The sequence below is a fragment of the Triticum dicoccoides genome, chromosome 2B, assembly GCF_002162155.2.
Source record: "Triticum dicoccoides isolate Atlit2015 ecotype Zavitan chromosome 2B, WEW_v2.0, whole genome shotgun sequence".
Lineage (NCBI taxonomy): Eukaryota > Viridiplantae > Streptophyta > Magnoliopsida > Poales > Poaceae > Triticum > Triticum dicoccoides.
Window position 1 is genome coordinate 49012963 of NC_041383.1, and position 13077 is coordinate 49026039.

Genomic DNA, 13077 nt, shown 5'->3' on the forward strand with positions numbered 1-13077 from the left:
AAGGCTGCTGTGCCGGCCATGGAGCGCAGAGAGGAGGAGGTCGGCGCGACCAAGCGCGAGGATGGATCTGGGGAGTCGAGGGGAGAGGGTGGGTGAGTGGGGGTGGCGGCGGGTGGGAATCTGGGGAATCGAGGGGAGGGTGGGTGGGTGGGTTAGGGTTTTTGATCTCAGGAGAAGCTCCACCATTGGATAGGTGCATGATCGATGGCTCAGATTGCGTCGAATTTGGTGATCCGCGTGAAGGCGGTTCCTCCCGTCTTATTGGTCGGTTGTCTTGCACTTGAATCTCAAATTTTTAGACCCAAAACTCTAATTTTGTTAAACATAATAATGGCATAGTTTGTCAAAATGATCTCGTTTTTTGCATAAGTGTGCATCTTGGAATGGAAAACAACAGCATTGTTCGACAGCTTTCATTTTCTTTGCACAAAAAAAAATATTTTCCATTTTTCGAGTGCATAAAAAGGTTTTTTTGTGAACAAGCTACCAAATATTTGTTCTAAAATAGCACAACTCCATTTTTCCAAAATATTATACCATATTTTATGTAAAATTGACCAAATAGTTAAATGTCAAAAGTTTTTGATCCACCTCTTATAAAAAAAACAAAGTTCACCCATTGAGTAGGAAGCGGGGCAAATTTGAGCAACACCTACCTCATAGTTTGTTCAAATGATCATATATTGTGCACAAGGGTGCATCTTGGAATTCCAAACAATGTTGCTCAATGGAGTTTTGATTTTCTTTGCACGGAAATTTCATTTTCCATTTTCTGAGTGCCCGAAATGAGTTATTTTGTGAAGGACCTACCATATATTTGTTGCAAAATTGGACCGAATCAATTTTGTAAAATACTAGGCCATATTTAATGCACAATTGACCAAATGGTTGGGTGTCAAAAACCTTGATCCACCTCTGGTGAAAAAGAACAATTTCTGCCGATTCAGTAGGAAGCGGGTCAAATTTGAACTGCAGCGGCCTCATAGTTTGCTCTTTATTTTTTACAAAAATTGTTTATAGGTAAATAAGTATCTATTTAATAAGAGAAACATCAAAAGTTTTCCAAGATTTGACCAATAGCTTGGAACAGTCAACCTCGCCGTTTTAACAACATTTTGAAACATCGTTTGGAATTTTCCACAATAAAACATAGTTTATTCAAATTCATTTTCCATTTTTTGAGTGCCTGAAAAGACGTTTTTTTGTGAAGGGCCTACCATATATTTGTTGCAAAATGACCTAATCAATTTTCTAAAATACTAGGACATATTTAACGCACAATTGACCAAGTGGTTGGGTGTAAAAAGTTTTGATACACCTCTCATGAAAAAGACAAATTTCCGCCGATTCAGGAGGAAGCGGGTCAAATTTGAACTGTAGCTGCCTTGTAGTTTGCTCTTTATTTTTTCCAAAAATCTTTTATAGGTACATAAGTATCTATTTAATCAGAGAAACACCAAAAAAATTCCAAGATTCAACCACTAGCGATGAACGGTCATTCCTGTCATTTTCACCGCATTTTGAAACGGGCATAAAAAATTCAAAAAAAATCAAAAAATTGGAAAACCTTCGCATTGTTTCATTATATGTGGACAAGTTCCCATAAAAAATAACAAACTTTTTATACGGTAATTATTTTAAAAAAGTGTTCTCAGAAACGAGCTATCATGCGTGAAGATTCATGGCTTTGAAGCCAAATGATCAATCTTATGGCCACATTCATGGAATACTTTATTCAAATGATCTCATATTATGCACAGTGGTGCATCTTGGAATTCCAAACAATGTTTGCTAAGGGAGTTTTCATTTTCTTTGCACGGAAAATTCATTTTCCATTTTTCGAGTGCCCGAAAAGAGGTTTTTTTGTGAAGGACCTACCATACATTTGTTGCAAAATTGGACCTAATCAATTTTATAAAATACTCGGACATATTTAATGCACAATTGACCAAGTGGTTGGGTGTAAAAAGTTTTGATCCACCTCTCGTGAAAAAGACAAATTTCCGCCGATTTAGAAGGAAGCGGGTCAAATTTGAACTGTAGCTGCCTTGTAGTTTGCTCTTTTTTTTCTTCCAAAAATCAGTTGTAGGTACATAAGTATCTATTTAATCAGAGAAACACCAAAAATATTCCAAGATTCAACCACTAGCTAGGAATGGTCATTCCAGTCGTTTTCACCGCATTTTGAAATGGGCATAAAAAATTCAAAAAACCAAAAAATTGGAAAACCTTCGCATTGTTTCATTATATGTGGACAAGTTCCCATGAAAAATAACAAACTTTTTATACGGTAATTATTTTAAAAAAGTGTTCTCAGAAACGAGCTATCATGCGTGAAGATTCATGGCTTTCAAGCCAAATGATCAATCTTATGGCCACATTCATGGCATAGTTTATTCAAATGATCTCATATTGTGCACAATGGAGCATCTTGGAATTCCAAACAATGTTTCCTAAGGGAGTTTTCATTTTCTTTGCACGTAAAATTCATTTTCCATTTTTCGAGTGCCCGAAAAGAGGTTTTTTGTGAAGGGCCTACCATATATTTGTTGCAAATTGGACCTAATCAATTTTCTAAAATACTCGGACATATTTAATGCACAATTGACCTAGTGGTTGGGTGTAAAAAGTTTTGATCCACCTCTCGTGAAAAAGACAAATTTCCGCCGATTCAAGAGGAAGCGTGTCAAATTTGAACTGTAGCTGCCTTGTAGTTTGCTCTTTATTTTTTAAAAAAATCAGTTGTAGGTACATAAGTATCTATTTAATCAGAGAAACACCAAAAAAATCCCAAGATTCAACCACTAGCTAGGAACGGTCATTCCCGTCGTTTTCACCGCATTTTGAAACGGGTGTAAGAAATTCAAAAAAATCAAAAAATTGGAAAACCTTTGCATTGTTTCATTATATGTGGAAAAGTTCCCATGAAAAATAACAAACTTGTAATACGACAATTATTTTAAAAAAGTGTTCTCAGAAACGAGCTATCATGCGTGAAGATTCATGGCTTTGAAGCCAAATGATCAATCTTATGGCCACATTCATGGCATAGTTTATTCAAATGATCTCATATTGTGCACAGTGGTGCATCTTGGAATTCCAAACAATGTTTCCTAAGGGGGTTTTCATTTTTTTGCACGGAAAATTCATTTGCCATTTTTCGAGTGCCCGAAAAGTGGTTTTTTTGTGAAGGACCTACCATACATTTGTTGCAAAATTGGACCAATTCAATTTTATAAAATACTAGGACATATTTAATGCACAATTGACCAAGTGGTTGGGTGTAAAAAGTTTTGATCCACCTCTCATGAAAAAGACAAATTTCCGCCGATTCAGAAGGAAGCGGGTCAAATTTGAACTGTAGCTGCCTTGTAGTTTGCTCTTTTTTTTCCAAAAATAATTTATAGGTACATAAGTATCTATTTAATCAAAGAAACACCAAAAATATTCCAAGATTCAACCACTAGCTAGGAATGGTCATTCCCGTCGTTTTCACCACATTTTGAAACGGGCATAAAAAATTCAAAAAACCAAAAAATTGAAAAACCTTCACATTGTTTCATTACATGTGGACAAGTTCCCATGAAAAATAACAAACTTTTTATACAGTAATTATTTTAAAAAAGTGTTCTCAAAAACGAGCTATCATGCGTGAAGATTCATGGCTTTCAAGCCAAATGATCAATCTTATGGCCACATTCATGGCATAGTTTATTCAAATGATCTCATATTGCGCACAATGGTGCATCTTGGAATTACAAACAATGTTTCCTAAGGGAGTTTTCATTTTCTTTGCACGGAAAGTTCATTTTCCATTTTTCGAGTGCCCAAAAAGAGGTTTTTTGTAAAGGGCCTACCATACATTTGTTGCAAAATTGGACCTAATCAATTTTCTAAAATACTCGGACATATTTAATGCACAATTGACCTAGTGGTTGGGTGTAAAAGTTTTGATCCACCTCTCGTGAAAAAGACAAAATTCCGCCGATTCTGGAGGAAGCGGGTCAAATTTGAACTGTAGTTGCCTTGTAGTTTGCTCTTTATTTTTTACAAAAATCAGTTGTAGGTACATAAGTATCTATTTAATCAGAGAAACACCAAAAAAATCCCAAGATTCAACCACTAGCTAGGAACGGTCATTCCCGTCGTTTTCACCGCATTTTGAAACGGGTGTAGAAAATTCAAAAAAATCAAAAAATTGGAAAACCTTTGCATTGTTTCATTATATGTGGACAAGTTCCCATGAAAAAAAAACAAACTTGTAATACGACAATTATTTTAAAAAAGTGTTCTCAGAAACGAGCTATCATGCGTGAAGATTCATGGCTTTGAAGCCAAATGACCAATCTTATGGCACATTCATGGCATAGTTTATTCAAATGATCTCATATTGTGCACAGTGGTGCATCTTGGAATTCCAAACAATGTTTCCTAAGGGAGTTTTCATTTTCTTTGCACGGAAAATTCATTTTCCATTTTTCGAGTGCCCGAAAAGAGGTTTTTTTATGAAGGACCTACCATACATTTGTTGCAAAATTGGACCTAATAAATTTTATAAAATACTAGAACATATTTAATGCACAATTGACCAAGTGGTTGGGTGTAAAAAGTTTTGATCCACCTCTCGTGAAAAAAGACAAATTTCCGCCGATTCAGAAGGAAGCGGGTCAAATTTGAACTGTAGCTGCCTTGAAGTTTGATCTTTATTTTTTTCCAAAAATCATTTATAGGTACATAAGTATCTATTTCATCAGAGAAACACCAAAAATATTCCAAGATTCAACCACTAGCTAGGAATGGTCATTCCCGTCGTTTTCACCGCATTTTGAAACGGGCATAAAAAAATTCGAAAAACCAAAAAATTGGAAAACCTTCGCATTGTTTCATTATATGTGGACAAGTTCCCATGAAAAATAACAAACTTTTTATACGGTAATTATTTTAAAAAAGTGTTCTCAGAACCGAGCTATCATGCGTGAAGATTCATGGCTTTCAAGCCAAATGATAAATCTTATGGCCACATTCATGGCATAGTTTATTCAAATGATCTCATATTGTGCACAATCGAGCATCTTGGAATTCCAAACAATGTTTCCTAAGGGAGTTTTCATTTTCTTTGCACGTAAAATTCATTTTCCATTTTTCGAGTGCCCGAAAAGAGGTTTTTTGTGAAGGGCCTACCATATATTTGTTGAAAAATTGGACCTAATCAATTTTCTAAAATACTCGGACATATTTAATGCACAATTGACCTAGTGGTTGGTGTAAAAAGTTTTGATCCACCTCTCGTGAAAAAGACAAATTTCCGCCGATTCAGGAGGAAGCGGGTCAAATTTGAACTGTAGCTGCCTTGTAGTTTGCTCTTTATTTTTTACAAAAATTAGTTGTAGGTACATAAGTATCTATTTAATCATAGAAACACCAAAAAAATCCCAAGATTCAACCACTAGCTAGGAACGGTCATTCTTGTCGTTTTCACCGCATTTTGAAACGGGTGTAAAAAATTCAAAAAAATCAAAAAATTGGAAAACCTTTGCATTGTTTCATTATATGTGGACAAGTTCCCATGAAAAATAACAAACTTGTAATACGACAATTATTTTAAAAAAGTGTTCTCAGAAACGAGCTATCATGCGTGAAGATTCATGGCTTTGAAGCCAAATGATCAATCTTATGGCCACATTCATGGCATAGTTTATTCAAATGATCTCATATTGTGCACAGTGGTGCATCTTGGAATTCCAAACAATGTTTCCTAAGGGGGTTTTCATTTTTTTGCACGGAAAATTCATTTTCCATTTTTCGAGTGCCCGAAAAGTGGTTTTTTTGTGAAGGACCTACCATACATTTGTTGCAAAATTGGACCAATTCAATTTTATAAAATACTAGGACATATTTAATGCACAATTGACCAAGTGGTTGGGTGTAAAAATTTTTGATCCACCTCTCGTGAAAAAGACAAAGTTCCGCCGATTCAGAAGGAAGCGGGTCAAATTTGAACTGTAGCTGCCTTGTAGTTTGCTCTTTTTTTTCCAAAAATCATTTATAGGTACATAAGTATCTATTTAATCAGAGAAACACCAAAAATATTCCAAGATTCAACCACTATCTAGGAATGGTCATTCCCGTCGTTTTCACCGCATTTTGAAATGGGCATAAAAAATTCAAAAAACCAAAAAATTGGAAAACCTTCGCATTGTTTCATTATATGTGGACAAGTTCGCATGAAAAATAACAAACTTTTTATACGGTAATTATTTTAAAAAAGTGTTCTCAGAAACGAGCTATCATGCGTGAAGATTCATGGCTTTCAAGCCAAATGATCAATCTTATGGCCACATTCATGACATAGTTTATTCAAATGATCTCATATTGTGCACAATGGTGCATCTTGGAATTCCAAACAATATTTCCTAAGGGAGTTTTCATTTTCTTTGCACGGAAAATTCATTTTCCATTTTTCGAGTGCCCGAAAAGAGGTTTTTTGTGAAAGGCCTACCATATATTTGTTGCAAAATTGGACCTAATCAATTTTCTAAAATACTCGGACATATTTAAAGCACAATTGACCTAGTGGTTGGGTGTAAAAAGTTTTGATCCACCTCTCGTGAAAAAGACAAATTTCCGCCGATTCAGGAGGAAGCGGGTCAAATTTGAACTGTAGCTGCCTTGTAGTTTGCTCTTTATTTTTTACAAAAATCAGTTGTAGGTACATAAGTATCTATTTAATTAGAGAAACACCAAAAAAATCCCAAGATTCAACCACTAGCTAGGAACGGTCATTCCCGTCGTTTTCACCGCATTTTGAAACGGGTATAAAAAATTCAAAAAAATCCAAAAATTGGAAAACCTTTGCATTGTTTCATTATATGTGGACAAGTTCCCATGAAAAATAATAAACTTGTAATACGACAATTATTTTAAAAAAGTGTTCTCAGAAACGAGCTATCATGCGTGAAGATTCATGGCTTTGAAGCCAAATGATCAATCTTATGGCCACATTCATGGCATAGTTTATTCAAATGATCTCATATTGTGCACAGTGGTGCATCTTGGAATTCCAAACAATGTTTCCTAAGGGAGTTTTCATTTTCTTTGCACGGAAAATTCATTTTCCATTTTTCGAGTGCCCGAAAAGAGGTTTTTTTGTGAAGGACCTACCATACATTTGTTGCAAAATTGGACCTAATCAATTTTATAAAATACTAGGACATATTTAATGCACAATTGACCAAGTGGTTGGGTGTAAAAAGTTTTGATCCACCTCTCGTGAAAAAGACAAATTTCCGCCGATTCAGAAGGAAGCGGGTCAAATTTGAACTGTAGCTGCCTTGTAGTTTGCTCTTTATTTTGTCCAAAAATCATTTATAGGTACATAAGTATCTATTTAATCAGAGAAACACCAAAAATATTCCAAGATTCAACCACTAGCTAGGAATGGTCATTCCCGTCATTTTCACCGCATTTTGAAACGGGCATAAAAAATTCGAAAAACCAAAAAATTGGAAAACCTTCGCATTGTTTCATTATATGTGGACAAGTTCCCATGAAAAATAACAAACTTGTAATATGACAATTATTTTAAAAAAGTGTTCTCAGAAACGAGCTATCATGTGTGAAGATTCATGGCTTTGAAGCCAAATGATCAATCTTATGGCCACATTCATGGCATAGTTTATTCAAATGATCTCATATTGTGCACAACGGCGCATCTTGGAATTCCAAACAATGTTTCCTAAGGGAGTTTTCATTTCCTTTGCACGGAAAATTCATTTTCCATTTGTCGAGTGCCCGAAAAGAGGTTTTTTTGTGAAGGACCTACCATATATTTGTTGCAAAACTGGACCTAATCAATTTTCTAAAATACTAGGACATTATTAATGCACAATTGACCAAGTGGTTGGGTGTAAAAAGTTTTGATCCACCTCTCGTGAAAAAGACAAATTTCCGCCGATTCAGGAGGAAGGAGGTCAAATTTGAACTGTAGCTGCCTTGTAGTTTGCTCTTTATTTTTTCCAAAAATCTTTTATAGGTACATAAGTATCTATTTAATAAGAGAAACACCAAAAAAATCCCAAGATTCAACAACTAGCTAGGAACGGTCATTCCCGTCGTTTTCACCGCATTTTGAAACGGGTATAAAAAATTCAAAATATAAAAAAATTGGAAAACCTTTGCATTGTTTCATTATATGTGGACAAGTTCCCATGAAAAATAAAAAACTTGTAATACGGCAATTATTTTAAAAAAGTGTTCTCAGAAACGAGCTATCATGCGTGAAGATTCATGGCTTTCAAGCCAAATGATCAATCTTATGGCCACGTTCATGGCATAGTTTATTCAAATGATCTCATATTGTGCACAATGGTGCATCTTGGAATTCCAAACAATGTTTCCTAAGGGAGTTTTCATCTTCTTTGCACAGAAAATTCATTTTCCATTTTTTGAGTGCCCGAAAAGAGGTTTTTTTGTGAAGGACCTACCACATATTTGTTGCAAAATTGGACCTAATCAATTTTCTAAAATACTAGGACATATTTAATGCACAATTGTCCAAGTGGTTGGGTGTAGAAAGTTTTGATCCACCTCTCATGAAAAAGACAAATTTCCGCCGATTCAGGAGGAAGCGGGTCAAATTTGAACTGTAGCTGCCTTGTAGTTTGCTCTTTATTTTTTCCAAAAATCTTTTATAGGTACATAAGTATCTATTTAATCAGAGAAACAGCAAAAAAATTCCAAGATTCAACCACTAGCTATGAACGGTCATTCCTGTCGTTTTCACCGCATTTTGAAACGGGCATAAAAAATTCAAAAAAAATCAAAAATTGGAAAACCTTCGCATTGTTTCATTATATGTGGACAAGTTCCCATGAAAAATAACAAACTTTTTATACGGTAATTATTTTAAAAAAGTGTTCTCAGAAACGAGCTATCATGCGTGAAGATTCATGGCTTTCAAGCCAAATGATCAATCTTATGGCCACATTCATGGCATAGTTTATTCAAATGATCTCATATTATGCACAATGGTGCATCTTGGAATTCCAAACAATGTTTCCTAAGGGAGTTTTCATTTTCTTTGCACGGAAAATTCATTTTCCATTTTTCGAGTGCCCGAAAAGAGGTTTTTTTGTGAAGGGCCTACCATATATTTGTTGCAAAATTGGACCTAATCAATTTTCTAAAATACTCGAACATATTTAATGCACAATTGACCAAGTGGTTGGGTGTAAAAAGTTTTGATCCACCTCTCGTGAAAAAGACAAATTTCCGCCGATTCAGGAGGAAGCGGGTCAAATTTGAACTATAGCTGCCTTGTAGTTTGCTCTTTATTTTTTACAAAAATCAGTTGTAGGTACATAAGTATCTATTTAATCAGAGAAACACCAAAAACATCCCAAGATTCAACCACTAGCTAGGAACGGTCATTCCCGTCGTTTTCACCTCATTTTGAAACGGGTATAAAAAATTCAAAAAACTCAAAAAATTGGAAAACCTTTACATTGTTTCATTATATGTGGACAAGTTCCCATGAAAAATAACAAACTTGTAATACGACAATTATTTTAAAAAAGTGTTCTCAGAAACGAGCTATCATGCGTGAAGATTCATGGCTTTGAAGCCAAATGATCAATCTTATGGCCACATTCATGGCATTGTTTATTCAAATGATCTCATATTGTGCACAACGGTGCATCTTGGAATTCCAAACAATTTTTCCTAAGGGAGTTTTCATTTTCTTTGCACGGAAAATTCATTTTCCATTTTTCGAGTGCCCGAAAAGAGGTTTTTTTGTGAAGGCCCTACCATACATTTGTTGCAAAATTGGACCTAATCAACTTTATAAAATACTAGGACATATTTAATGCACAATTGACCAAGTGGTTGGGTGTAAAAAGTTTTGATCCACCTCTCGTGAAAAAGACAAATTTCCGCCGATTCAGGAGGAAGCGGGTCACATTTGAACTCTAGCTGCCTTGTAGTTTGCTCTTTATTTTTTCCAAAAATCATTTATAGGTACATAAGTATCTATTTAATCATAGAAACACCAAAAATATTCCAAGATTCAACCACTAGCTAGGAATGGTCATTCCCGTCGTTTTCACCGCATTTTGAAACGGGCATAAAAAATTCAAAAAACCAAAAATTTGGAAAACCTTCACATTGTTTTATTATATGTGGACAAGTTCCCATGAAAAATAAAAAACTTGCAATACGGGAATTATTTTAAAAAAGTGTTCTCAGAAACGAGCTATCATGCGTGAAGATTCATGGCTTTCAAGCCAAATGATCAATCTTATGGCCACGTTCATGGCATAGTTTATTCAAATGATCTCATTTTGTGCACAATGGTGCATCTTGGAATTCCAAACAATGTTTCCTAAGGGAGTTCTCATTTTCTTTGCACGGAAAATTCATTTTCCATTTTTCGAGTGCCCGAAAAGAGGTTTTTTTGTGAAGGGCCTACCATACATTTGTTGCAAAATTGGACCTAATCAATTTTATAAAATACTAGTACATATTTAATGCACAATTGACCAAGTGGTTGGGTGTAAAAAGTTTTGATCCACCTCTCGTGAAAAAGACAAATTTCCGCCGATTCAGAAGGAAGCGGGTCAAATTTGAACTGTAGCTGCCTTGTAGTTTGCTCTTTATTTTTTCCAAAAATCATTTATAGGTACATAAGTATCTATTTAATCAGAGAAACACCAAAAATATTCCAATATTCAACCACTAGCTAGGAATGGTCATTCCTGTCATTTTCACCGCATTTTGAGACGGGCATAAAAAATTCAAAAAACCAAAAAATTGGAAAACCTTCGCATTGTTTCATTATATGTGGACAAGTTCCCATGAAAAATAACAAACTTGTAATATGGCAATTATTTTAAAAAAGTGTTCTCAGAAACGAGCTATCATGCGTGAAGATTCATGGCTTTGAAGCCAAATGATCAATCTTATGGCCACATTCATGGCATAGTTTATTCAAATGATCTCATATTGTGCACAATGGCGCATCTTGGAATTCCAAACCATGTTTCCTAAGGGAGTTTTCATTTTCTTTGCACGGAAAATTCATTTTCCATTTTTCGAGTGCCCGAAAAGAGGTTTTTTTGTGAAGGACCTACCATATATTTGTTGCAAAATTGGACCTAATCAATTTTCTAAAATACTAGGACATATTTAATGCACAATTAACCAAGTGGTTGGGTGTAAAAAGTTTTGATCCACCTCTCGTGAAAAAGACAAATTTCCACTGATTCAGGAGGAAGCAGGTCAAATTTGAACTGTAGCTGCCTTGTAGTTTGCTCTTTATTTTTTCCAAAAATCATTTATAGGTACATAAGTATCTATTTAATCAGAGAAACACCAGAAAAATCCCAAGATTCAACCACTAGCTAGGAACGGTCATTCCCGTCGTTTTCACCACATTTTGAAACGGGTATAAAGAATTCAAAAAAATCAAAAAATTGGAAAACATTTGTATTGTTTCATTATATGTGGACAAGTTCCCATGAAAAATAAAAAACTTGTAATACGGCAATTATTTTAAAAAAGTGTTCTCAGAAACGAGCTATCATGCGTGAAGATTCATGGCTTTCAAGCCAAATGATCAATCTTATGGCCACGTTCATGGCATAGTTTATTCAAATGATCTCATATTGTGCACAATGGTGCATCTTGGAATTCCAAACAATGTTTCCTAAGGGAGTTTTCATTTTCTTTGCACGGAAAATTCATTTTCCATTTTTCGAGTGCCCGAAAAGAGGTTTTTTTGTGAAGGACCTACCATATATTTGTTGCAAAATTGGACCTAATCAATTTTATAAAATACTAGGACATATTTAATGCCCAATTGTCCAAGTGGTTGGGTGTAAAAAGTTTTGATCCACCTCTCATGAAAAAGACAAATTTCGGCTGATTCAGGAGGAAGCGGGTCAAATTTGAACTGTAGCTGCCTTGTAGTTTGCTCTTTATTTTTCAAAAAATCTTTTATAGGTACATAAGTATCTATTTAATCAGAGAAACACCAAAAAAATCCAAGATTCAACCACTAGCTATAAACAGTCATTCCTGTCGTTTTCACCGCATTTTGAAATGGGCATAAAAAATTCAAAAAAAATCAAAAAATTGGAAAACCTTCGCATTGTTTCATTACATGTGGACAAGTTCCCATGAAAAATAACAAACTTTTTATACGGTAATTATTTTAAAAAAGTCTTCTTAGAAACGAGCTATCATGCGTGAAGATTCATGGCTTTCAAGCCAAATGATCAATCTTATAGCCACATTCATGGCATAGTTTATTCAAATGATCTCATATTGTGCACAATGGTGCATCTTGGAATTCCAAACAATGTTTCCTAAGGGAGTTTTCATTTTCTTTGCACGGAAAATTCATTTTCCATTTTTCGAGTTCCCGAAAAGAGGTTTTTTTGTGAAGGGCCTACCATATATTTGTTGCAAAATTGGACCTAATCAATTTTCTAAAATACTAGGACATATTTAATGCACAATTGACCAAGTGGTTGGGTGTAAAAGTTTTGACCCACCTCTCGTGAAAAAGACAAATTTCCGCCGATTCAGGAGGAAGCGGGTCAAATTTGAACTATAGCTGCCTTGTAGTTTGCTCTTTATTTTTTACAAAAATCAGTTGTAGGTACATAAGTATCTATTTAATCAGAGAAACACCAAAAAAATACCAAGATTCAACCACTAGCTAGGAATGGTCATTCCCGTCGTTTTCACCTCATTTTGAAACGGGTATAACAAATTCAAAAAACTCAAAAAATTGGAAAACCTTTGCATTGTTTCATTATATGTGGACAAGTTCCCATGAAAAATAACAAACTTGTAATACGACAATTATTTTAAAAAAGTGTTCTCAGAAATGAGCTATCATGCATGAAGATTCATGGCTTTGAAGCCAAATGATCAATCTTATGGCCACATTCATGGCATAGTTTATTCAAATAATCTCATATTGTGCACAACGGTGCATCTTGGAATTCCAAACAATTTTTCCTAAGGGAGTTTTCATTTTCTTTGCACGGAAAATTCATTTTCCATTTTTCG